Source organism: Schistocerca piceifrons, chromosome 3 (assembly GCF_021461385.2).
Source record: "Schistocerca piceifrons isolate TAMUIC-IGC-003096 chromosome 3, iqSchPice1.1, whole genome shotgun sequence".
Taxonomy (NCBI): Eukaryota; Metazoa; Arthropoda; class Insecta; order Orthoptera; family Acrididae; genus Schistocerca; species Schistocerca piceifrons.
Genome location: NC_060140.1, coordinates 211,258,974 through 211,286,271, shown reverse-complemented (window position 1 = coordinate 211,286,271; position 27,298 = coordinate 211,258,974).

Sequence of the window (27,298 nt, the reverse complement as noted above, 5' to 3'; positions counted from 1 at the left end):
TGTTGACGACATCAACTTTAATATTCGAAAGGAAATTCCTGGTGCAGAGAGAATATACAGATCGATTGGCACGACGGAAAACGTTGAAGAAAAAGTGTCCTTTCATACAGAATCTCTAAACTCTTTGCATTACACTGCCTTCGACTTAAAATGAAATCTCCGATGGTATTACTCTCAAATCTCAATTCAGAAAAACTATGTAACGGAAGAACAAGAATGATAGTTAAACAGCTGTCAAATAATATCATCGAAGCCGAACTGATGACTGGGCAGTACAAAGGAAACACACTATTTATCCCCAGACTGCAACTGATCTCTACTGAACTGCCATTTCAATCTAAAAGAGTGCAATGCCTAATCAACTTAGCCCACAGTTTTACAATTAACGAAGCACAAGGACAGAATTTCAAGTATTGCGGCATCAACATCAAAGACTGCTGCTTCTCTCACAGTTGTACGTATACCAAGATGAAAAATGTTGTTTATAAACAAATGCTGTAAGTAGAATATTTTTTCAATAATTTTTCACCTCTTATACTTTGCAGTTTGTCCTTTGATTCCAACTACCACAAAATATCATATCATCTTCCAGAACGGAGCGTGGTACTCGAGCTAGTAGGAGGTCATGTGACTTATGGGAGAGAGAATTACACTAGAAACCAATGGAGCCTTTCATTTGAGCATATTTTTACTAATCATCGAAATATGCGTCATTACATGTGCCCAAAATTTTCATTATTTAACTATTGCTGACGTGAGTCTCCTGCGAGGTGCGGAAAGTGTCATCTGGACTCTTGCCCAACGACGTCAGAACGGCGGTTGATGTTGCTTCATCCGTAGCCGTTTTAGGTCGTCCAGCATACGATTCGTCTCCAACAGAGCCATTTTTAGTGGTTTCGTGAGAAGTTCCACCACCGCATTGGGTTGTTTGTCTGAGTGGAGTTGGTTGAAATACTATATGATAATGAGGGTGCCCTTCTCTCTCGAATCAGGACAAATCCTAAGAAATTTTGGTCTTATGTCAAAGCGGTAGGTGGATCAAAACAATATGTCCAGACACTCTGTGACCAAAATGGTACTGAAACAGAGGATGACAGACTAAGGGCAGAAATACTAAATGTCTTTTTCCAAAGCTGTTTCACAGAGGAAGACTGTACTCTAGTTCCTTCTCTAGATTGTCGCACAGATGACAAAATGGTAGATATCGAAATAGACGACAGAGGGATGGAGAAACAATTAAAATCCCTCACAAGAGGAAAGGCCGCTTGACCTGATGGGATACCAGTATGATTTTACACAGAGTACGCGAAGGAACTTGCCCCCCTTCTTTGCTCGGTGTACCGTAGGTCTCTAGAAGAGCGTAGCGTTCCAAAGGATTGGAAAATAGCACAGGTCATCCCCGTTTTCAAGAAGGGACGTCGAACAGATGTGCATAACTATAGACCTATATCTCTAACGTAGATCAGTTGTAGAATTTTGGAACACGTGTTATGTTCGAGTATAATGACTTTTCTGGAGAATAGAAATCTACTCTGTAGGAATCAGCGTGGGTTTTGAAAAAGACGGTCGTGTGAAACCCAGCTTGCGCCAATCGTACACGAGACCCAGAGGGCCATAGACACGGGTTCACAGGTAGATGCCGTGTTTCTCGACTTCCGCAAGGCGTTCGATACAGTTCACCACAGTCGTTTAATGGACAAAGTAAGAGCATATGGACTATCAGACCAATTGTGTGATTGGATGGAAGAGTTCCTAGATAACAGAACGCAGCATGTCATTCTCAATGGAGAGAAGTCTTCCGAAGTAAGAGTGCTTTCAGGTGTGCCGCAGGGGAGTGTCGTAGGACCGTTGCTATTCACAATATACATAAATGACCTTGTGTATAACATCGGAAGTTCACTGAGGCTTTTTGCGGATGATGCTGTGGTATATCGAGAGGTTGTAACATTGGAAAACTGTACTGAAATGCAGGAGGATCTGCAGCGAATTGACGCATGGTGCAGAGAATGACAATTGAATCTCAATGTAGACGAGTGTAATGTGCTGCGAATACATAGAAAGAAAGATCCCCTATCCTTTAGCTGCAATATAGCAGGTCAGCAATTGGAAGCAGTTAATTCCATAAATTATCTGGGAGTACGCATTAGGGGTGATTTAAAATGGAATTATCATATAAAGTTGATCGTTGGTAAAGCAGATGCCAGACTGAGATACATTGTAAGAATCCTAAGGAAATGCAATCCGAAAACAAAGGAAGTAGGCTACAGTACGCTTGTTCGCCCACTGCTTGAATACTGCTCAGCAGTGTGGGATCCGTACCAGATAGGGTTGATAGAAGAGATAGAAAAGATCCAACGGAGAGCAGCGCTCTTCGTTACAGGATCATTTAGTAATCGCGAAAGCGTTACGGAGATGACAGATAAACTCCAGTGGAAGACTCTGCAGGAGAGACGCTCAGTAGCTCGGTACGGGCTTTTGTTGAAGTTTCGAGAACATACCTTCAACGACGAGTCAACCAGTATATTGCTCCCTGCTACGTATATCTCGCGAAGAGACCATGAGGATAAAATCAGAGAGAGTAGATCCCACACAGAAGCATACCGACAATAGGAACAATAGGAGACTGGAATAGAGGGGAGAACCGATAGAGGTACTCAAGGTACCCTCCGCCACACACCGTCAGGTGGCTTGTGGAGTATGGATGTAGACGTAGATATCGATGAGTTAGGTTTGTGTTAGCCTCATCAATTTTCACGTCACGTGCAATGAAGATAAATGAATAGTAACCTGAGAATAGATAAAGCAAAGCTCAAATGAAGGGTACTGTTTTCCTTTTCATGCAATCTCTAGCTTCTTTTTGATATGTCATTTGATCTCTTCTATTTATGAAAATTAAGCGGCATCCAAGACGGCGATTTCTCGTTTTCCTCCCCTACCATCTCACATTTCATTTATCCACCTGATTTTGTTTTAGTAGAGTATCCCCAGGTGTGTGGACCACCGTGTATATTATAGGTTATTATATCTCGATTTTGAAGGTGGTTGCATACATACAACTAAAGAACAACTCACTGGACTATGTCAGCAAGTCACGACGCCGTTTTTATACTGAAGCTCGACAGATCATTATAGATTACTTAGGAGGTGTGTAATATATACTTATTAGGCACCACGTACTTGAAACGAGATGCGTGCGTATGTGTGTGTGTGTGTGTGTGTGTGTGAAAGAGAGAGAGAGAGAGAGAGAGTGAGAGTCGGGAGGGAGATGGGAGGAAGAGAAAATTAGCGTCTCTGTAACTGAGAACTGACTGAGGATGTCAGTGTATCATGCAAAGAAGGAACTGCAGCAAAAAGTGTTTCTGGTTAAAACTATTTTGAGCCGTTACCTTCTTCCAGAAGTTCCGCTTAGCATCGCTTTGATAAATTATGGAGAACGGCGGGTAAATAGATTTGAGCAAGTGGGGTATTCAGAGACTGCTGTAAGGATTTAAGAAGGGAACTGTGTGGAGGGGAAGGCGGGAGCACGCCGCGGTGGCCTTTTGTTTTTCGTACAAAACAGCCGATCTGCATATAAATGGAGTAATAACAGAGGAGCGTTTTAAGGCTACCGGGAAAATGCTTAGAAATTTAAAAATTGCCACTTCAATTTAATTTCCTTTGCATTTCTTTAGTTAAATCCAGTTAATTACAAGTACCACTGCCCAGAGCGATACACGCTGCTTCTGTAGTCCATTAGGAGCCTTAAGAACTGCTTCGCGGCCGGGTTTATCTTGATATTCACGCCCACGGTAACAGACTGTTGTTTACAACGTAGAACATCAACTTCTGACTGGAATATTAGAAAAAAACACATTTTCAGCATAATGTGTAGCTGGAAGAAAAACAGGTGTTATTTGCTTCTTTCTTTCTATTCATTATACGAATTATACTGCAGGTGTCACACTAACCTGAAAAATCCGCACTATGTGCTCGAGTGTATAAACCAACGTGTGCAGGTTCTCCATGGGAGACACGGTTTTAATGTTTCATATATAAGTGCTAGGACAGAAAAAATCTGTAGCTATACTGCTTCCGCATGTTTGGATAAAAAAAAATGGGTCAAATGGCTCTGAGCATTATACGACTTAACTTCTGAGGTTATCAGTCCCCTACGACTTAGAACTACTTAAACCTAACCAATCTAAGGATATCACACACACCCATGCCCGAGGCAGGATTCGAACCTGCGACCGCAGCGGTCGTGCGGTTCCAGACTGTAGCGCCTAGAACCGCTCGGCCACATCGGCCGGCCTCTTGGGATACTCATTTGTGATTTACACAGTCATCTTTAAAGAGTTTAACCGAACAGACGTGTAATGGAAGACAAAAAGAGCTTTTGTATTGTTAGAAATTTGTTATTTTGTATGAATGATAAGTTTTTTTCTACTTATTTATCATCATCAGCGTTGAACATGAAGATCATCATCATAATCAGTCATTTGACATCTACGCTGGATAAAATGTTCCTGTATTTCACTCATTGTGGTCTTCAGATGTAGGCATAGATATGGTTCTGTAAATAATGTAATGTCATAGATTTTTCGATGACTTTCAGAAGCTTACTTTTTGCTACAGGAGCTAGACGTTAACAGTTATAGCCATTTTACAACATACAGCAAAACTCTTTGTGTTAGGGTAAAATGTAATATCATAACATGGACATAACAACAGCTATGTATACTTGTTTTAAATTTCATGCAAATGTGCTGTGATACTAAAAGTGTTTGTATGTATTTGAATATGTTTACGCATGTTGTACCTAAAGACAATGCAAAATCTGCAGGAAACAGTAACTTTCTTTCCTCTCTCAGTTTTGTGGAAACCTAAGCTCCATTATAGTAGAACATACCACATCGTAATATGGCCTGTGTATGTACCCTTAACCTGTTTCAGTCAGTGAAGTAATACTGATATTTAGTACCTGAAGTGGAGATTTCAGGGCTCGAAATGCATGGTGCATTGTTTGGTTACTCAACGTTACTTTCCACAACTTCAATCGCATCTTGTTTGCTGTGGCATACCAATGTGTAATGACTCTTTAAGGGGTAGTATTGAATGCCTGTGTAGATGCTATGGGAGATACGCATGAGAGATCTGTTTCACAACTGTGCATGTGCCAGCTGGCGTACTGCAATACATGATCATATCGAGTCACTAAGTCATACATAAAACTGTAATTGAAATTCTGTGTCTTTCTGTATACCAGTTGCAATTAAATTGTAATAAAACTTGATACAACATTCTCAAATAGCAACAGTAGTTCACGACTCAAATTTCAAATTTATAACAGTAATAATTGATGAGATATACAGGGTGTTCAAAAGTTCATCACCCATAACAACAGGGATGATGACAGAGACAAAAACAAATATATGTCATAAGGGAAGCATATGTGGGAAACGCATATTGTTGGATTAACGAGTTATCAGGAAGTCATTGTTTGTGGTTGAGAATAGAATGGAGTTAAATTTTGCATTACTTCATTGTTCTGATCATCATCAAATTAAAATAAATGTTCAAAAGGAGAACTATTGACCTCAGCGCAGAGCTGGTATAGACGTAGCAAGGAGTCCCGTGCTCGCTGGAAAAACCTTGATGTCATTCGTATTTTTGTGTCTGCTGCAAGATTTCTTGCAAACAATTCGGCTGGGGGTGGTCTTGACGTAACAGAGACGCGAAAAAGTCTCACGCTAAAACTTGCGGGTGGTGTCGTCCTAGCGATTAGCTGGCGACGTGGGTGTCCATCCGTCCCTTATCATAGGGCCTTCCAGCTTAACACGGTTCTGCTCTCAGCTTCTGTTCTCGTTTCTCCCCTCGGAACTGCGTCTGTCTCACGGTGGGAAGGTACGACATGCATTTAGGCATTCTTGTGTTAGTCTGTGGTATTCCATTTGCTCACTCGTTACTCGTATTACTTTGGTTAATTTAATGTCACGATTTATTCGGAGCTATGTGACATACTACTGGATTTGCTTATCATGTCAGGGTTTTCATGGTAGGTGTAGGATTTGCCTAACGCCTTACAGAGTGCACTGAATAGTGAACGTAAAGATGAAAATTAACTCTTGTATCATGAAATCTGTGTTGTAAGTGCGTATTTGTCGTTAAGTATGGATTTGATGGCACTTTCGTGTTATTTTTCTATTTGCAAATACAACACAGACTTCTTGCTTTTGTTCTTTTTTCCCTAAAGAGTTTATCTCATTTAGTTCAGTGAACTTAGGCTTGGTGTGTGGAATAAACTTACAGCAAATTATCAATAACAGAATGCAGCCTAGAGACACATCTCATGATGTGTGCTTTTGGCAACTTTTCTTATCTGTACCAGGCAGATGAACTGTGGAGTTTAAGGAGGTAAGTGAGCAATGAGCTCCAAGGAACCACGCTTCCACAAAGACTACGGTTTTTGTCTTTGATGGCATGACAGTGATTTTCAGTTTCTGTTTTAAAAAGCAAATATGTTATTATTAAAGTGTGGCTGTTTGTAGTTTGAGACACTCATACGAAATTTACGAAACCTTGATCTTTTTCCCCTTACGTTACATTTTCATTTGCAGTGAGAATTTGGTTGCGTATCTGCATCATATTGTTATCTTCTTGTATCCATATGCGTGAAGTTCTGTAAATTTTTGTGTTAAACATCGTAAACAACTTGCACATCAAGTTGAACATAAATTGTAACTAATATAAGTAACGTGATTTATATACTGGAATATTTAATCAAATGAAAGGTATATGCTTATGTAGGACCAGTTTTGCTTTTTGACCAAACGATTCATCATTAATCAGTTCTCAGGAATATTTTTTTTATCTCATTTCTGCCATTTGCTGATGGCAGAGGGAACATTACGCTGTCTAACACTGCAACTCCATCCCCTAAATTTTAAGATGAACCTTTTTAACAGAGAAGTAATTGCTTCAGTAATGTTGAAAATGTGAAGCATGTTCTCGTCAAAGTATTCATTCGCTTATTCAAAAGACTATTCTCAGTCTGGTGCCTCCACCAAAGTAAGAAATCTATTTCCTTGCATATTTGGTGCACTTCAGTGTTAGTGAGTGAGGCGACTAAAACGCACAACAAATTGATAGAAGTCACTGAGGGTACGAGTTAGTGAAACTACTGCTGCTTTGTCACGACATACTACTTGACTTATTGATCAGAAGCTATCGAATTCTGAGAAAAATTTAATAACTACTCATTTCTTAATTTGACAATAACATAAACAAGTAACAAAGGAACGATGGGCAAATATGTAATTTCTCTGTATATGGGGACGTTTATAACATAATTTCGTCACATAATGGCAGGCAGCACACATTAACAGCACACTATGTACGCGAAGGGCAGAACTGGATACATGTTGTCGCTAGTGGAGGCATGCAACGAAATCAAAAGCCACGCGCTAGCCATATGAATGTCTGAACTGTCCAGTTAACTATTCCAGGAAACGTATCCATTTTGAAGTGTTTAAGTCTCGGGAAGAGATATCAGTGAGACGGATTTTTGCTTGTAGTACTTTTACGCGACCATTTCATAATACTGACATTTCATTAGTTCGACACTTGACATAAATTTCCGGATACGCAACCTGCGCTGAGTTTATTTGAGGCGAAAGAGAACACTGAGTGAAATGTTCCCATTATACTTCTAGCTGAACACTACTGTTTGTGCTTCATTCAAGCCTTGTAGGTTGAAGAGGTAGCTGATAGACTTGGCGTATTGTAACGCTCGTTAATGTACACGTGACTAGCAGCCAACACTACACTCCCAACAGTCATGACTGGCAGCTTCTGCTTTGTTGAAGATGTGTTTCACACGAATTTGCATTCGCTTCCTGTTAATAAAATGCATCGCTGTGCATAGTAGAACTCAGATACAAATTTTCCGAGATTGTCTAAAAGCCATGAATAATTCGTACCTAGAAGAAACGACCCTGAGACCCTGAGATAATAAATTAGGTGGGCAAAATTCTTACAGCTACATCTACGGACATACTCCGCAAGACACCATATGGTATATGGTGGATTGTACGTTGCACCACTAACAGTCATTTACTTTCCTGTTCCACTCGCAAATAGGGCGAGGGAAGAACGACTGTCTATTGGGCTCCGTACGAGACCTAATTTCTCGAATCTTCTTGGTCCTTACGCGAAATGTACGTCGGTGGCGGTAGACTCCTTCTGTAGTCAGCATCAAATGCCAGTCCCTTAGACTTCCACATCAGTATTTATCTGAAAGAACGTCGTCTTCTCTCTAGGGATTCCCATTTGAGTTCCCGATGCATCTCCGAAATATTTGAGTAGTGTTCGAACCTGCCGCTAACAAATCAAGCAGCCCGCCACGGAATATCTTCTACGTCTTCCTTTAATATGACCTGGTTGCGGATCGTAAACACCTGAGCAGCATTTCAGAAAAGGTTGCATCAATCTCCTACTTGCAGTCTCATTTACAGATGAACCACACCTTCCTAAAATTATTCCAAGAAACCAAAGTCGACACTCGGCTTCCCTAGTACAGCCCTTACGGAGTCACTCGACTTCAAATCGCTTTGCAACGTTTTTCCATGATATTTCATCGATCTGACTGTGTCAAACAGCACACTACCAATGAAGTATTCAAACATTCCTACCCATCTGCATGATCTAACGTTTGTCTACATTTAGGACACCCTGTCATTCACACATCAATTACAAATTTTGTCTAAATCGACTTGTATCCTCCTGCAGTCACTCAATAACGCTTTTCCGTACACAGGGTCATAGGTAAACTCGTGAGGATTGCTGCTCACCTTGTCCATCAGATCATTTATGTTCATAAGAATAGCAGCGGTCTTAAAACACTTTCCTGCGACACTCCTGTTGTTATCCTTGTCTCTGATGAACACTCACTGTCGAGGACAACGCACTGGGTTCTCTTATTATTACATAATTTGGCTAAATGCAGCCCGTTTACAACCTAAGACAAACGTATAATCTTTTCCTTCTTATCTTCCCCGAACTTCTTCATGTGTTGGCTGACCTGCCTCTATTCATTTGACATCACCATTCTAGGCTGTGAATTTTGTTGTTGGACGGGAAATTTTGCAGTACTGATCAGTATCCTGAAACTTTCCCTGTTCTATATGGTGTCCTCTGTGACGTTAACCTTTTTCAAGTCTGTTCCTTCCTTTTCATCCATCCCGTATTGTTCTGTTTTTTAATTTGAAATTAAAATATTTTCGTTAGCCTATTTTCATTCATTCTTTAAATACGACACTAAAACGTTAATCTCCATATTCTTATTGTATCTCTGGTTGTTTCTACTCGTATGTTTCTGTATAGTTCTTCACTTCTCCGTTGAATAATGTTTAACTTTTGCGTAGAATAATATTGATCTTTCATTATATCGGTTTTGGGTGAGTTTGTATGCTAATTCCATTTTCTTCGATCTTTCTTTATTTATGGTGTTATTCATCCATTTTGCAAAATACTTAAACTCATCAACCCATTAGATGTTTCCGTTTTCTGTTTGTTTATATTTTTCTCTGTCGTGTTAATGTTCAACATATTCCGTTTTCTCCTGTGGTGTTTGTAATCCGATTTTAGCTGCAATTTCTTGAAGTATTTCTATCATTATTTTTGCTTCTGTTTTATCATTAGAAATTATTGCAATATCGTCAGCAAAACCGAGACATTTCACCTCAAACCTCCGTCACCTCTGTCTTAGATGGATTCCTTCTATGTTTTTCTCTCGTAGGTCTTAATTCTAATCTCTCATGACCTCCTCTAAGACCAGACTGAAGGCAATCGATGAGAGCCCATCAGCCCATCGCCGTGCCGAATACCAGTGTTAATTCTGTAGGGTTCAGAAACTTCTTCCAAAAATTTATCGTTTGAAGTTGTGCCTGTGAGTGTCTATTCGACCAGTTGTCTGCTGGGTTTGTCGATACCTGTTTCTTCCAGTGTTAGAAATACTGTCTGTTTGTGCACAGAATCGTAGGCTTTTTGAAATCAATGAATGTAACGAATATGCTAATGTTCCTCATTGTTGTGATGCTTAGGATAGATTCCAAGTGAAAAATTTGCTCTGGGCACGGTCTATTTTTTTCTGAACCCCGCTTGGTACTCGCCAGTTGTGAGTTCTGCTTGATCTTCTGTCTTATTCAATAGAGCTTTGGATATAATTTCGTAGGTGATTGGAAGTAGAGAGATGTCTCAGTAATAATTGTTGGTGACTGTCCCGTCAGACTTCTTATGCAGCAGATGTACAGCTTGCTTCCACTCGGCAGGTATTCTTCCTGTCTCCCAGAAACGTTTAATAACCTTATAAATACTTTCAGCACCCGCTTCTTTCCAAAATTTCACATTTATAATATTCTGTCTTCATGTGACGCTCTGTTGTTTTTCAGTTGGCCAATTTATTGTTCAATGTGATGCATTGATGGTGGTTCTGTAGGTGGGTTTTCCTTTTGATGCTGTCTGAAAATTAGTCGTTGTGTTGGTTCTTCGCAGTTAGAAGATTTATAAAGTATTTTGTTAGTAACACACAGTTGTCTGTGTTGTTGGTAATCAGTTTGCCTGTTGAATGTTTGAAGTGTAGGCTCATCGGCTTTTACCTTCTTATTTCTTCTCTGAAAACTTTGTGGGAGTCCCTAGTCTTGTTCTGTCTGAAATTTGTATCTATTTCCTCTAATCATATTCCGTTTGTCGGTTTTTGAATAATTTTTTGCGTCTGTTTCCTGCGTCTGTTTTGCGTCTGTGTTCGCGTCTGGATCAGTGAACGTGATACAGTCTCTTTCCTTTTTAGGATTTGAAAATATATCTCTTGGGTAAACTACTTTAAAATGGATTACTAACAGTCTCGATACAAAAAAAAAATTAATTTGATGGTAACCGCTTTCTGCCAGCATTTGACTACTGTCAGACACTCATACGATGATGATAGGTGGTGGTGGTGAATGGAACGGGTGTTGTGACTCAGTAGTTGACGTTTGTAGGGGCACAACACCCGCTCCATTCACTGCCGCCGCCTGCCATCATGGTACGAGGCTCTGAAGGTAGCCAGATACTGACAGAAACTGATTACAATCGTAATAAATATCTTATAGGTCAAGGATATTTGTTAAACCATTTTTAAAGTCTTTCCTTTTTGGAGGAGTTTCATTTTATCCAAGCTTTTCGTCTATACTATTTCGCTCTGTCACATCTCTCATTCCACCACCCATGTTTCCATCTTCTTCGTGGTTGTTCCAGTTCTTTCACAGTTTCTATAATTGCTTCTTTGGTTTTATCGCAATTTCCCATCTTCTTTCTGTGAAACTTTTTAACAAATTCGTTCCTGTTGTCTGGCAGAAATAGTTGTTCAATTCTACAGACTTTTTAATTGTGGAGTTTAATTTATAAGGATCAAATTTAATTTTCATTTATGTTAAAAATTGATCCTAATCTATGACTAGTGCTCTTCTGACACTTACGTTCATGATTTCTCTATTGTTCTGTTTGCTTAAAGCAACATGATACAGTTGGTATGCGCCTAAACGTGTATTAGGAGAAGACAATTTCTCCTTTCTCCTTAGTAATTTTCTGAAAAAGGTTGACAGATTTAAGTCGAGTTGTCTGTAGAAAATGACGAACATTTCTCCATTCTTCAAAATGGTTCAAATGGCTCTGAGCACTATGGGACTCAACTGCTGTGGTCATCAGTCCCCTAGAACTTAGAACTACTTAAACCTAACTAACCTAAGGACATCACACACATCCATGCCCGAGGCAGGATTCGAACCTGCGACCGTAGCAGTCGCACGGTTCCGGACTGCGCGCCTAGAACCGCGAGAGCACCGCGGCTTTCTCCATTCTTATTGGTGCGTTTGTGTCCAGGAAAATTCCCTACTATTACCTTGTATTTCTCTTCTCTGTCAAGCTGCGTACTGAAGTTGGTATTTTTGAGGTCTCTCTTCCTAGTGTTTCTCAGAATTGTTCGACTTTTTATGGATCATTTTTTTGTGTCCCCATTGTTGGTAAAAGCATGTGCATTTGTGAAGGTATAGCCCCTGTGCTGACCTAAACAAGGGAAGTCATATAGCGAGGTGCCAGGGTGGAGAAGAGTTTGTACCTCTTTAATTCTGGCGAATTCTGCATGGGAACTGGGTATGCACTCGATCCCCTCCTTACCTCCACCTTACTGATTATGTGCACAACGGTAAAGAAAGGACGGGATTGCACACTCATAATAATTTAACAAAAATCATTATCTACTCAGTAAAGAAAAAGGAAATTTTTTTCATAATAAACGACACGAAATGGGAGTCTTCATCTATCTATGAAATGATATGCGAAATAAATACTACTATGTGATTTATTATAAGTCAAAACACGAAGGTACTTGATTATCAACACAAACAGTAGGCTACAGGGTAGGTTGTACTGAACTGCTATGAGAATAAGAGTTTGCTCGAGAACATTGGGATCCTACTCTCTGTGATGCAATAGATTGGCGATAATGACTGGAGGTCCTAATGAATCAAATATTACTCCCCTGACTATAATGCAGTATGGCGATTAGCAGTGAGAGCTCAACTGGGATCACATGAAGAAACAAGCAAGGTGGACTTATAGCAAAGCGAGAGAGCGCTCGTGCTGCTGAGGACTTCAGTATAAAAATGATACGTCCTACAATGCCATAGTCGCCAAATACTTTACCAGTCCTGAAACCTGCAGCACGTCGTGGGTAGGCAGCGTTCTGATGATACAGGCGCCGACTTCTGCTATGTAGCAACTCTGTTTCAATCCCTGGCCTCGAAGGCTGTCCAAGAATTCTAAGTTCCGCCGAAAAATTGCGACTAAGTCGCAAGACTGTCCGACTCTGACGAAGATCATATCCCGAATGTCCGGCGCCCGCGAAACGCAAGAGGCAAGCCAACATTAGTCATCTCCCCACTACACTCAAAAACAGCGAATCGTCATTCAGTCCTTATTAAAAAATTCCCCCACATTGTCTCAGAATATCATTTGCGCCAATAGCGACTGTTCGCTCCAATTTCGAGCGGGGCTTTGTGACGTCAAATGGCCTCAGTTTAAGTTGACCAATCATGCCTCTGCTATTCAGCTGAGGGCACTGAACTTGTCGTTTGACCGACTACGAAAAGAACCTGCCTAGACCACCGGCCATCGAGCGCCAGACAGTCGCGCCCAGCAGAGCACAGTCCACAAGTATTCTCAGAATCATAAGGACAATGCAGTCAGTCGGCGCCAGCACTCTTCATTCCAGACGCGCCGGAACGGTAAACGCATGAGCTGCAGCGACACTTAGACTGCACGCATGTCGTTTCGCCCTGCCTACAATAGACAATAGGCAAAACTCGGCCGAGGTGAGTCATCCCGCCAGTTGCTCAATCCCATTGATGTATGATCCTCTCAGTATCCGCATAAATGCAGCCCCCCCCCCCCCCCCCCCCCAGAAACGCAGTGTGCCGCATCCTCTGGAGCTCGCCTCACACACTCCACCCAGGGAACTAACAAGACCACATACAGTTCCCAACATGCGTAGCAATCATGTGAAAAGTATTTTGAGCTCTCAGTACAAATACTCTCATTAGAATAACCTTATTCGGCCTGTTATCACCGTAAAATGACATAAAACATTAATAAAATTGATGAAAATGAGAGGTGACATGCAAAAGCGGGCATGGAACCTGTCAATATTTGCTCCGATTTTACTACATAAGAAGTCTTCGAGCCACTCAAGTATCTGGAGCCCCAAGCCTATGCTCAGATCTTCGTTGGGGTGCCGTATGAAACGCTCTCTGGGAATCTAGGAACCTGGACTCTTCTTCTTTCCCATCATCAGTCCTTCTCAGTGTATCACGTGATAAAAGGGCAAGATGAGTTTTGCATGAGCGATGATGTCAAAATCCGTCTGATTTGTGGATAGAAGCTTTTCATTCTCAAGGAAATGTATTGTATTAGAACTGAGAACATGTTCAAATATTCTGCAGCAAACCGATGTCAATAATATCGGTCTGTTATGTTGCGGGTCCATGTTTTATCCTTTTTATACACAAGAGTCACTTGCGCTTCTGTTCATTCGCTTGGGACTCTGCACTGGACGAGACAGTCACGGTAAATGCAAGCTAAGTAATAGTTATTGTTACTATGTTTCGAGACATGAAGCAATATGAAAGTAGTGGATCTAGGATTGTGTTTATCTGAAAACAGCGACCATGAAAATATGTTACCCGTAAAGTAAGGCAAATTATCTCCATAAAGTTGATATATGTATATTACAATCTTGCAAATTCATTAACGCATTGTTTTAGTTTATTTATGTAATAGGAGCTTCCACGAGTCGTTTTGCCGATTAAATTGTGTGTTAATGCGTAGTGTTTGAGTGTTATATTTATCAAGCAAATATTTGCATTGAACAGCTTTACTTTCAATCAACTCAAGGATTACTGCGATGGCATCAAGGAAAATTAGGTTTAGAAAAGTCTTTGGCTTCGGCTGAGAATTGCTCCAGAAATTAGCTATAATTAATTTATCTATAGTTATCAATAGCTGTAGCTGTCACGTTTCCGTCTTTTATTGACGAAGAATGCTGTATAATAGAGGCGGGCTTCTACGGATTTAATCTTGCATAAGTAACTGGTACGTACATCGTGATTCTTTTTCTTGCTTGTCTACCATCGCAGAAGTCAACTTCAGGGCCACTCGGGAGGTACAGGTAATCTTAGATCGGAGTGTGTGGGAACTGCTTCCGTGAGAAGCTTTCTGCATGGCGTAAAAAACGCAGGAATAAAAGAGAACCATTGCTTTTATCGCCCCGCACAAGATAGAGCACAACAGAAAAGTCACAGCCGAGAATCTCCTTGGAGCTCGGCCAAGAGAATGCGGAAAAACGACGGGAATAAGTGAGCCGTATATGGTTATCTCGGTTACTGGCTGCACGTAGCAGTAACAGCTTTGAAAATCTGTCCCGCGCGACACGTTATATGGCCGAAAATATCCGGATATACACTGCTGTTGGTTCCAAAGACGACAGTCCTCTACCTAACGACACATAGAAATTTCTTTTACCAGTATTCATGCGCTTAACACACGACGAAAACTTTCCACTAACGTCTGGTACAGTGAATATTCTGATATTCTTCCACAGTCAATAATCGTTACCGAAACTGTAAGGTTGTTACTCGGTTCATCGTGAAGTCATCTGAACTATCTGCTTGCTGTAGCAATTCTGACAGTACAAGAATCGATACAGTGTAGCTTTCAAAGACATAATCAGTGGCTATGGCCAGATATACTGGTGTTTATGTCTAACTTTCATTGTAGTGGAAACAAAATACACACACCAGATAAACATATCAGTTACTAACGAAAACATACCGAGACATATGGTGAGGGACACTTTCAGATCTATAGTTTCAGACACATAAACTGTATAGTTTTAACTTTGACTACACGAAATTAATGCTCTCCGCGCAATAAAATAATACAATGTGCTTTCAGAAATGACGGCATCAAACCAGTAGATCTACGTGACTAATTATTTGTCAAAATAAAAAAATCCCAGACAAAAATTATTTCACCAAAATTCTATAAAGGAAATTCAAGTTCGTATTTTTCATTAAAGATGAAGCAGGCAACCTGCATTCCTTAATATGAACTCCATTGTATTTAAAAGATAGCCACACCAAAGTAATTATTACATCATTTAGTTATCGTGTTCATAAAACATATTTCATACAAAAATGAAAATTATATCAATTTCTAGCCTTATATAGCATTCATGTAAACATTTGAAAGTCTCTGTACAGAAAAATAGTGTGTAGGACTGAATATTTGTATTCACATAAGTTACAAATATTTAATTTACTTCTCACCACAATGATACTAGATTGGAAACTGCTGAATAAAATTTAACAGATGACGTGATTTGAAAAACAAAATTACGTAAAATGCGACACCTTTTTCCAATTAAGATTCCAGAAACATCTACTCAAAGATTAATATTTTTTGAACTTTTAGCTTTTTGCAGAAGGAGAGCATAATTTGTTTTTATGGTATCAAGAGTTACAATTAATATTTTACGGCTGTGGATTCGCCATGTCCAGTTCATGCTGATTGAGTTAATGCAAAGCTTGAAGAGGAGAGATGCTATTTTGCAATTATATTGACGTCTACATTTATTAAATATCTAGTAAATATCTGAGGTTATCCGTAGGGAGTGACTTAAGTGGAACGACCAGGTAGATCTAATCTCAGAAAACGCATATCATGGGCTGGATTCGTTGGAAGTTTCGTCAAGTTGTGTATTTTACCCAGAAAGAATGTAGCTAACAAAACTATCGATCGGTCGATACTTGATTATTCTTTGTAAATCACGGACCCTTAGCAGTAAGGATTGATACAGGAAGCAGAGAAAATCCGAAGAGCAGCAGAGCATTTCGTCAAAGGTTTATTTAGTAAGTGCGATAACGTCACGGAGACGCTTAGCCAATCACAAAGGAAATATTGTACAACCTGATGGGTATTGGTGTTAAAATCCGACAATGTACATTCCTAGAATAGTAAAACAATGTATAGCTTCCTCCTATGTGCATCTCACGAAAGGACAGGACCATGAAGGTAAAATGAGGTAGTCGGAGACTTACCAACAATTTTTGTTCTCCCTCACCATTCACGAAAGGGAAGAGGAAAGGGAGAAAAGACAGTGATACAAAAAGCACCCTTCGCTAAATATCATAAAGTGGTGTACAGAGTATAGACGCGGCTGTATGTGTATTTAAAGAAGACAGTGGCTATATACATGTGTGGGACTATTTCCTATCCAGTCTCTAACATTGTTCCAGTTGGATATTCCACCAGACTTGGAGATCTCCACAGACAGAAATGATAAGAGGTAGTTTGTAGCAACCTTAGAGGCACTGATACGCAGAAGAAGTGAAGTGATGTACCCTCCTTACGATCTCGAAATACCGATCAAGCTTTTTCCCAATAAAAACACTGAACTAAGTTTAATCATAGTAACACTTATATATCGAATACTTTGAGAGTTTTAAGAAAATTAAAGTTACTGAAAAAAGTGGTGCTCAAATTGGTGTATGTTCAAGATAATGATAAGATATATCGGATACAAGAGCGAACAACATTTGAAGGGCACGAGCGTGATGATAAAAATCACGCTGTGTGGCTTAAAGTCACACTGAAAATGTAGCAAAATGTCATAAGAATGGTAAGCATATAAGCTACGGGAGAAAGAGAGAGACCAGTGATCCCACGACAGTAACAGCAACGAATAACTAAATATTATAGGGAGTGTTTTACAGCTCTTCTGAGACACATTCAATCACGTCATAAGAAAAATATAGGCTTGGAGAAAACGGTGAATTATTGCTGCTTTCAAGATGAAGGTATGAAATCACTAAAAACGTGAAAACCTTAAGAAGCTTAAAGGCCGCTGGTCCTCCTTTCAGTTTACCTAAGAGTGCATAGTTACGTTACGCCACACACTAGAAAAGGGGAAGAAATTTTTTTGTAAGTTCTGAGGTAGCACAGCCATAGGTGACACAAGGCAGAGGTAATGACGTAGCTATGCAGCTGAAAGTAACAGTCAGATCAGTATCTCGGTCACACATATGGGCACACTTTGCTATAGCGACGCTAATTGCGAGTCACAGGTTACACATTCAGCAAAACGTCCACCAAGAGAGAGAGAGAGAGAGATAGGGAGAGAGAGAGAGAGAGAGAGGGGGAGAGAGAGAAGAGAGAGAGAGAGAAAGACAGGGATAGAGAGAGATAAAGAGAGAGAGACAGGAAGACAGTGATATATTCATTAGCTCTTGTTACGTGGAGCAACAAACTTTACTTAGGACGCAATAACACCCTTCACCGACTTGACAGGACGGTTGAGAGCCTCTAACAAATTGTTACGCAAACGCAGCGGAACGTGGACCGCTGGCTGCTAGTAAAGAAGAGGGACACATTCGATCATTATAAACAGAGCATCAGGTCATTACCTCCTATCTGTCTCCATAAATATCACAGTTCTCCAGCTCTTAATTCAGTTGGTCATTAGGACCGGTGGCGTTATTATCAAAGCACTCGATTCAATCATTATTATGGAGTAGTGAGATTTGTGTGTTAGATGTTCCCACACTGCTCTTGAACATGCTGATTGCCATTCCCGAGATGGCTTCATCGAATTAACCACAACCTACCACTCACAGAACTTCGCTCTGGCCATCTATCACGATGCTGATAGGGAGACTGAGTTTTCTTTGGACACTACATCTCGTGGTGCTTGTCGCGCTAACATTAACTTCCCCGCTGAGTGAGAGGGCTATCCCATGCCTCTATTTTTCAGGCACTTCGGGGTGGCAAGACCTACCTGTCCGGTAAGGCCGGGGTCAGCCGACTATACGACTTCCGAAAGTGCAGTACATCCTGATGGGTCATCAAGGGTCATCTTCTGGAGTGGAACTGAGAAAGCTCTAACAGTGTGGTGGCATAATCCCACGTTAACGCTTCGCCTGCGGACTGCCAGACGCCGGTCCACAAGATTACAGGTGAGTTACTTGAGCAGCAGCCATTGCAGCCAGCTGAGACAACAGAAGTCTCTGGAATTTCACCGTTTCACAGACATGAAGGGTCAGCTGACGCTGACGAGAGGACACAGAACTGGAAATCTTCGCGAATGAATGTTAACTGGCTAATCATGTTTTATTAGCGCCAAAAGACGCTCTACAGGTTCCAAAACACCACCCTGACAATGTAGAGATTTGTCTCCTCGCCACCTTTACAAGGATATGACTCTCATGTACAATGCTCTGGAAAGTATAACCTCTTGTATAAAATTTGACCCTTGAGCGGACAATAACAGATATGGTTACCGTTAATGGAACATCAGGTGGTAAGCGAACTTTCATAACGTAATGGAATGTATAAATAGGTCTTTAATATGTGTTTAAGACAAAAATTTCAGCCAAAATCTTTAACCGTCCTAATACAACCTGTAATTATAAATGTGTCCCTTCTTATAGGAAAAATGTAAGTATTAATACTGCTGAAAGCAGATAATTTGCAACAAGTCGTGCTGTCTGCTGCTACTGAGAAAAAAGACTACCTCAGCCTGTTTGTAAATCATCATAAAAGTTCGTAAAAATGAAAAGTGATTTCAGGAGGAACATAATTCACGAGATATTTGGAATTAACTTCAGTTATTATTCAAAATGTGGACAGCAGATACAAAGTGAAGTGGACTACGTAAGTATACAATATCACATATTGATAAACAGCAGGAAATTAATCTCATGTGTGCCTGTAATTCTATTTAGCGAATGACAAAATAACGTAGAAGTCGAAATAATCTCCCCGATTCTGAGCGAAGGTAGCAAGTGTGCAGAATGGCTGACTACCCATGCTTCCTTATCGAAACTCAGAATCAAGTCACCTGGTTGGCTGATAAGGCCTTGCGTTCAAAGTATTTCTCGCAGATAAGTTGCATACCAAAAGGTTAGACTTCACTAGTAGATGAAAGTAAGGACTGTACAGTGTCTGCGTCATACAAATGACTTGCAACTTGTGGATGAATACTCAGTATGGAGGACATTTATAACAGACGGCCTTCAAAATGCATTGCCCAAATGGGTTCCCGGGTTCGATTCCCGGCGGGGTCAGGGATTTTCTCTGCCTCGTGATGGCTGGGTGTTTTGTGATGTCCTTAGGTTAGTTAGATTTAAGTAGTTCTAAGTTCTAGGGGACTGATGACCATAGATGTTAAGTCCCATAGTGCTCAGAGCCATTTGAACCATTGCCCAAACATCCCGCAAAGTACCTATTTGCAGATTCACGTTTACTGGACAGATTCTCTTTCATTTATCATAATACGTCAGTTTTCGCCATTAATTGCAGTACATTCTGTATTTGATCCCTCCCCCCCCCCTCCCTCCCCGACTTACCCATAAAGACCGGACCACGCCATAAGTTAGTCACTCTTGCGTAAGCGTATCAAACACATGACACTGATTGGGGAAACATGACACGAAAGGGAAAAGCGTTGCTACCAGACGAAACTACTTTCGTCTGGTCATAACTGTAGGTGTTTTGATTGCTATGGGAGGAGGTTTATCAAACCAGAGCACATCAAATATTAGTTCACTTAATTGCATATATGAATAATAGTTACTTAACTTTGACATACTTGTTTACCAGAGGATTGCTTGATAATTTACAACTGTCTCTGGTTGTGAAAGCATTGCTGGATGCACAGATTAACAAACCGTTCTCTTGCAGTAACATTTACCAAATAACGTATTATCAGAAACTTTATCTGTCACTGTCCTACACGACAATGTTGATTGCTGTAGCTGGGGTCTCGCCCTGGGCAGAGCTTTTGATTGATTGACACTATATTGACCTTTGTGCGAGGGCGCTGCTGTGCTGAGAAGGGAGGCGTGCTCCTCAAGAGCGCGTTCCATACGTCTTTGCGGTTGGTTGGTTGATTCGGCGGAGGAGACCAAACAGCGAGGTCATCGATCGAATCAGTGTAGGGATGACTGGGGAAAGAAGTCGGCCGTGTCCTTTAAAAGGAACCATCCCGCTATTTGCCTGCGGCAGTTGAACACAGAAAACCTAAATCGGGATGACCGGAAGCGTGTTTGAACCGTCGTTCTCCCAAACGCTAGTCCAGTGTGATAAACGCTGCCCCAGCTCACTCGGTCGTCGTTGGGGAATACAGCAAGACGTCACTAATGTTTCTGGTGTAGATTCGCTTTGCCGACTTTGGTGTGACACTGCGATCTCTACGATACCACAAAAATACCCTGGTTTTCGCCCTTCAGTAACGAACACAGGGGGCGGAGTACAATCTCATATATATCACATACTTAACAATCCCTACTAAGTCTCCAGCAGAGTCACATGTCCACTGAATCAGTTCTGCTGTGGGTTGTTGTTGTTGTGGTCTTCAGTCCTGAGACTGGTTTGATGCAGCTCTCCATGCTACTCTATCCTGTGCAAGCTTCTTCATCTCCCAGTACCTACTGCTACCTACATTCTTCTGAATCTGCTTAGTGTATTCATCTCTTGGTCTCCCTCTACGATTCTTACCCTCCACACTGTCCTCCAATGCTAAATTTGTGATCCCTTGATGCCTCAAAACATGTCCTACCAACCGATCCCTTCTTCTAGTCGTTATGCCACAAACTTCTCTTCTCCCCAATCCTATTCAATACCTCCTCATTAGTTACGTGATCTACCCACCTTATCTTCAGCATTCTTCTGTAGCACCACATTTCGAAAGCTTCTATTCTCTTCTTGTCCAAACTGGTTATCGTCCATGCTTCACTTCCATACATGGCTACACTCCATACAAATACTTTCAGGAACGACTTCCTGACACTTAAATCTATACTCGATGTTAACAAATTTCTCTTCTTCAGAAACGATTTCCTTGCCGTTGCCAGTCTACATTTTATATCCTCTCTACTTAAACCATCATCAGTTATTTTACTCCCTAAATAGCAAAACTCCTTTACTACTTTAAGTGTCTCATTTCCTAATCTAATCCCCTCAGCATCACCCGATTTAATTTGACTACATTCCATCATCCTCGTTTTGCTTTTGTTGATGTTCATCTTATATCCTCCTTTCAAGACACTGTCCATTCCGTTCAATTGCTCTTCCAAGTCCTTTGCTGTCTCTGACAGAATTACAATGTCATCGGCGAACCTCAAAGTTTTTACTTCTTCTCCATGAATTTTAATACCTACTCCGAATTTTTCTTTTGTTTCCTTTACTGCTTGCTCAATATACAGATTGAATAACATCGGGGAGAGGCTACAACCCTGTCTCACTCCTTTCCCAACCACTGCTTCCCTTTCATGCCCCTCGACTCTTATAACTGCCATCTGGTTTCTGTACAAATTGTAAATAGCCTTTCGCTCCCTGTATTTTACCCCTGCCACCCTCAGAATTTGAAAGAGAGTATTCCAGTTAACGTTGTCAAAAGCTTTCTCTGCTGTAGGTAGCACACGAAAAAACACTTCTTACTATACGTAACCACGCTTCTTCTCTGCTGATAATGGCAGGTTTTACAACAGCAATAAATTCGATGCACCGTTTATTGATATTATTGTGGAATTCATTATCATAAACACATTTTCGCAACTGCATATGATAACGTACAAATTCCTATGCTAACACGTAAGTTTCGAGCTCTCAGAATTCCAGAGAGTTCTACCACAATTATATACGGGCTACTTAATTCGAGGCGCATGGATTCGATTGAGTAACGAATTGGGTATATGCAAAATATCACACGTCTCAGTTAAGGCGACAAACTTCGAGACGATATCTTGAGGAACAAATTCAAGAAAGCAATCCATGATGAGAAACATCATTGAACAATACTTTATAGTGTTGAATTCATAGGGCCGAACATAACTTTCTATCTACATCTATACTCCGCGAGCCACCTTACGGTGTGTGGCGGAGGGTACTTATTGTACCACTATCTGATCCCCCCTTCCCTGTTCCATTCACGAATTGTGCGTGGGAAGAACGACTGCTTGTAAGTCTCCGTATTTGCTCTAATTTCTCGGATCTTTTCGTTGTGATCATTACGCGAGATATATGTGGGCGGTAGTAATATGTTGCCCATCTCTTCCCGGAATGTGCTCTCTCGTAATTTCGATAATAAACCTCTCCGTATTGCGTAAAGCCTTTCTTGAAGTGTCCGCCACTGAAGCTTGTTCAGCATCTCCGTAACGCTCTCGCGCTGACTAAATGTCCCCATGACGAATCGCGCTGCTTTTCGCTGGATCATGTCTATCTCTTCTATTAATCCAACCTGGTAAGGGTCCCATACTGATGAGCAATACTCAAGAATCGGACGAACAAGCGTTTTGTAAGCTACTTCTTTCGTCGATGAGTCACATTTTCTTAGAATTCTTCCTATGAATCTCAACCTGGCGCCTGCTTTTCCCACTATTTGTTTTATGTGATCATTCCACTTCAGATCGCTCCGGATAGTAACTCCTAAGTATTTTACGGTCGTTACCGCTTCCAATGATTTACCACCTATGGCATAATCGTACTGGAATGGATTTCTGCCCCTATGTATGCGCATTATATTACATTTATCTACGTTTAGGGAAAGCTGCCAGCTGTCGCACCATGCATTAATCCTCTGCAGGTCCTCCTGGAGTACGTACGAGTCTTCTGATGTTGCTACTTTCTTGTAGACAACCGTGTCATCTGCAAATAGCCTCACGGAGCTACCGATGTTGTCAACTAAGTCATTTATGTATATTGTAAACAATAAAGGTCCTATCACGCTTCCCTGCGGTACTCCCGAAATTACCTCTACATCTGCAGATTTTGAACCGTTAAGAATGACATGTTGTGTTCTTTCTTCTAGGAAATCCTGAATCCAGTCACAAACCTGGTCCGATATTCCGTAAGCTCGTATTTTTTTCACTAAACGTAAGTGCGGAACCGTATCAAATGCCTTCCTGAAGTCCAGGAATACGGCATCAATCTGCTCGCCAGTGTCTACGGCACTGTGAATTTCTTGGGCAAATAGGGCGAGCTGAGTTTCACATGATCTCTGTTTGCGGAATCCATGTTGGTTATGATGAAGGAGATTTGTATTATCTAAGAACGTCATAATACGAGAACACAAAACATGTTCCATTATTCTACAACAGATTGACGTAAGCGAAATAGGCCTATAATTATTCGCATCTGATTTATGACCGCAACTGAAACTTCTTGCAATAAGCTTAGGAGCATCCAGACTGTTACATGCCGAAGAACGTGCCCATACCTGTCACAACATTGTTTCCGATACGTCACCGTTCAAACTCACGTTTGCTGCAGAAGGTGCGGCCTGGCAACAGACGTTAACCCCATAACTTCTACCCTCAGTACCGCCGTTGGGTGGGGTTTAAAAAAATGGCTCGAAGCACAGTGGGACTTAAAATCTGAGGTCATCAGTCCCCTAGACCTAGAACTACTTTAACTTAACTAACCTAAGGACATCACACACATCAATGCCCGAGGCAGAATTCGAAACTGTGACCACAGCAGCAGCGCGGTTCCGGACTGAAGCGCCTAGAACCGCTCCGTGGGGTTTTCGGCAGTGGGTTCGTGCCCTCAGTTTGTTCCTTAAAACGCGCTCTCCGAACACTCGAAATTAGTCGGTATACTACTGATACTGCACCTGCTCTGTCAGCAATAGTTAAGCTATTACAACGTGCTGAAGCCTCTAGTGAACGTCATAACTTTCCAAGTTACCTGCATTCACTGTCACAAAACTTAGCGGTTGGATGATAACAAGGAGTTAGAATATCATATTATAACACTAAAATGTTGTCGTTTACTTGAAAACGTATACAGGAGCTTACTGCGCGGATGAAGTCAGGAGATCGTACGAGATCCCCGCCGCACAATTCCTGAAACTAATCTGCTAAATTTAGTTGACGTGGTTTGTTTAGATCAGATATCTTCTTCCAAGGCTATAACAAGCGACAAAATTTGTAACTGCTCTGCATGAAATTTGATAGAGCGTACATCTGATCACGATGTTCACCTTATCTCGATTGTTTGCACGACTTCAATTACAGTATATTACAGTTCAATCATGTATCATAAAGACATAAAAACTTTAAAGTTTTGCTTACCGGTATACTACAGAATGTCTTTCATGAGAGCCCCAACTAGCATAATGAATTCGTTGGCTAGGAATTCCAAGTATTCGAATGCTTCACGTGTGACCAAGTTTTCTACGAACAAGGCTATTTGTTATTTTACTTGCGAGAAACGATCTATTAGTTGACCTTTACTTATCCAGTGAACATTGTTGTACTGCAGTAACTCAGAATATAGTAAATCACATTCGAAAAGAAACTCCTTGAACAGCCTTTGCTGAAGAGCAGAACGCGACCTAATAAAATTAATCAGCTTGGCCATGCTGTTCCTTACGATTTTCAGGGTAGTGCAGAGTTTGCCACAAACGGCTGTGTGGTGAATTACCCGATGATGAGACGTAACCAAGCATTCGTATCCCTGACTCTCATTACGAAGTTCTTTTCTATATCCATCATCACTAGAATCCTGTCAGATGGAAGAGAAAACAAAGAAACTATTTTGTCATAATTAATGTTTGATTTGACATGAGGTCATGAAACGTTTCAAGCAAATGCTCTTCGCGATTCTTACCTTTAAACGCCAATAACGCTAGGAATTCATCCCCAAATACTTTTCTTTCAGTGTCAGAAAACTGCACAATAGCTGACATTACTTCATTATAAACGATCTCACATGATTCGTCAATGGAATTGTCTTCTGTAAGAAATCAAGCAAGCGGATTTTGTTATCTGTAGCAATACGTCCCATTCAGAAACTTCCTGTTTTCACTGTCAGCTTTACTCTTTTTCTAATCAATATTGACTGAGGCACGGAACGTTATTAGCGCACGTCAATAAACAACACAAACGAACGAGCACACGTGTAGTATCAGGTAGCAATGACTACGGCCGGCTAGCATTGCCCGCATCGCAATACGTATTTTCGTCGACTAACGATCGGAATGCATCTTGTGGAGCACAGAGAAGCTCTTATTTCACTGCCAAACAAATTTTAATACTGCGTTGAAATAAAGTAAAACATAAATAAATTTAAAGATAGTCTCCGAGAGCTTCGAAACGGATGAACGAGCATACGCGCAGACGGTTATAAGAATTAAGAATAATTATTTTTTTGGCTCTGAGCACTATGGAACATAACATCTGAGGTCATCAGTCCCCTAGACTTAGAACTACTTCAACCTAACTAACCTAAGGACATCACACACATCCATGCCCGAGGCAGGATTCGAACATGCGACCGTTAGAGCAGCGCGGTTCCAGACTAAAGCACCTAGAGCCACTCGGCCACAGTGGCCGGCCAATGTAGTTGTAATTCGGATCGGTAAGCGCGTATGCTTCGACATCCCCGTAGCGCGCATAAATCAATCTGCATGAGCATGCTTTGCTCTGCTGTAAATGAGATGGGTGTCGGCTCTACGTAGTGTCTCTGAGGCATTGCGGTATTGCTATTCCGGTAAGAATCAATGCACGCACACAGTAAGATAGCTGTCTCTTGAATTTAAATTAAATAAGCTATTAAAGTTTGGAAACAAAAATTAGAAATCTACTTTTCAACCTTCCGCTGTCCGGTTAAAGACTGTTATCCGCCATTTGCCGGCCGTTGGTATAAATACACTGACGGAAAAAATCGCAACACCAAAACATAATAAATGTAAAGATATTTTAAGTATAAATTTGTCTAAGTGACATATTTAAGTGATTAACGTTGAAGGATCACACGATAATATAAACGCAAGAGAAGCCGTTACAGATGTAAAATCCTGGTACATCAGTAACTGGTGTAATTGCCAGAATGTTTGAAGAGGCAAGCATGCAAAAGTGCATGCATTGTGTCATATAGGTGCCGGATGTCAGCTTCTGGGATGGAGTTCCATGTCTGATGCACTTCCTCGGTCAATGCAGGGACGGCTAATGCTGTTCCTGGATGACGCTTGAGTTGTCGTCCGATGATGTCCCACATGTGCTCGACTGCAAGGCAGATCTGTTGATAAACCAAGTCAAGGCAAAATTTCGACACTGTCTGGAGCACGTTGGGTTACAATAGTGGCATGTGGCTGAGCGTTATCCTGTTGGAATACACCCCCTGGAATACTGTTCATGAATGGCAGCACAACAGGTCGAATCACCAGACTCACTCACAAATTTGCACTCAGAGTGCGTGAGATAATCACGAGAGTGTTTCTGCTGTCATACGAAATAGCACCCCAGACCGTAGCTCCAAGTGTAGGCCCAGTGTCAATTATTAAAAACAGTCTTAATCGCATTTATTATTATCATACCGCCAACCGGTTTCAACCCGATGTAGAGGTCATCTTCTGGGCGTTTACACTATTGGTCGACTGCTGGTGGTGTCACTCCTGTCTTAGTTTCCTGCCGTTATGTAGACAGGAGTGACACCACCAGCAGTCGACCGATGGTGTAATCGCCAAGAAAATGACCCCTACGTCGGGTTGAAACCGGTTGGCGGTATGATAATAATAAATGCGATTAAGACTGCTTTTAATAATTGGTTAATCATACTACTCGCTGCTTCATCTCCACAACCATGTTGTCCAAAATCTAGGCTCAGTGTGTCTAACACGGCGATAGGTTGGTTGCAGGCCCTCAACTGGCCCGCTTCTAACCAACTCACG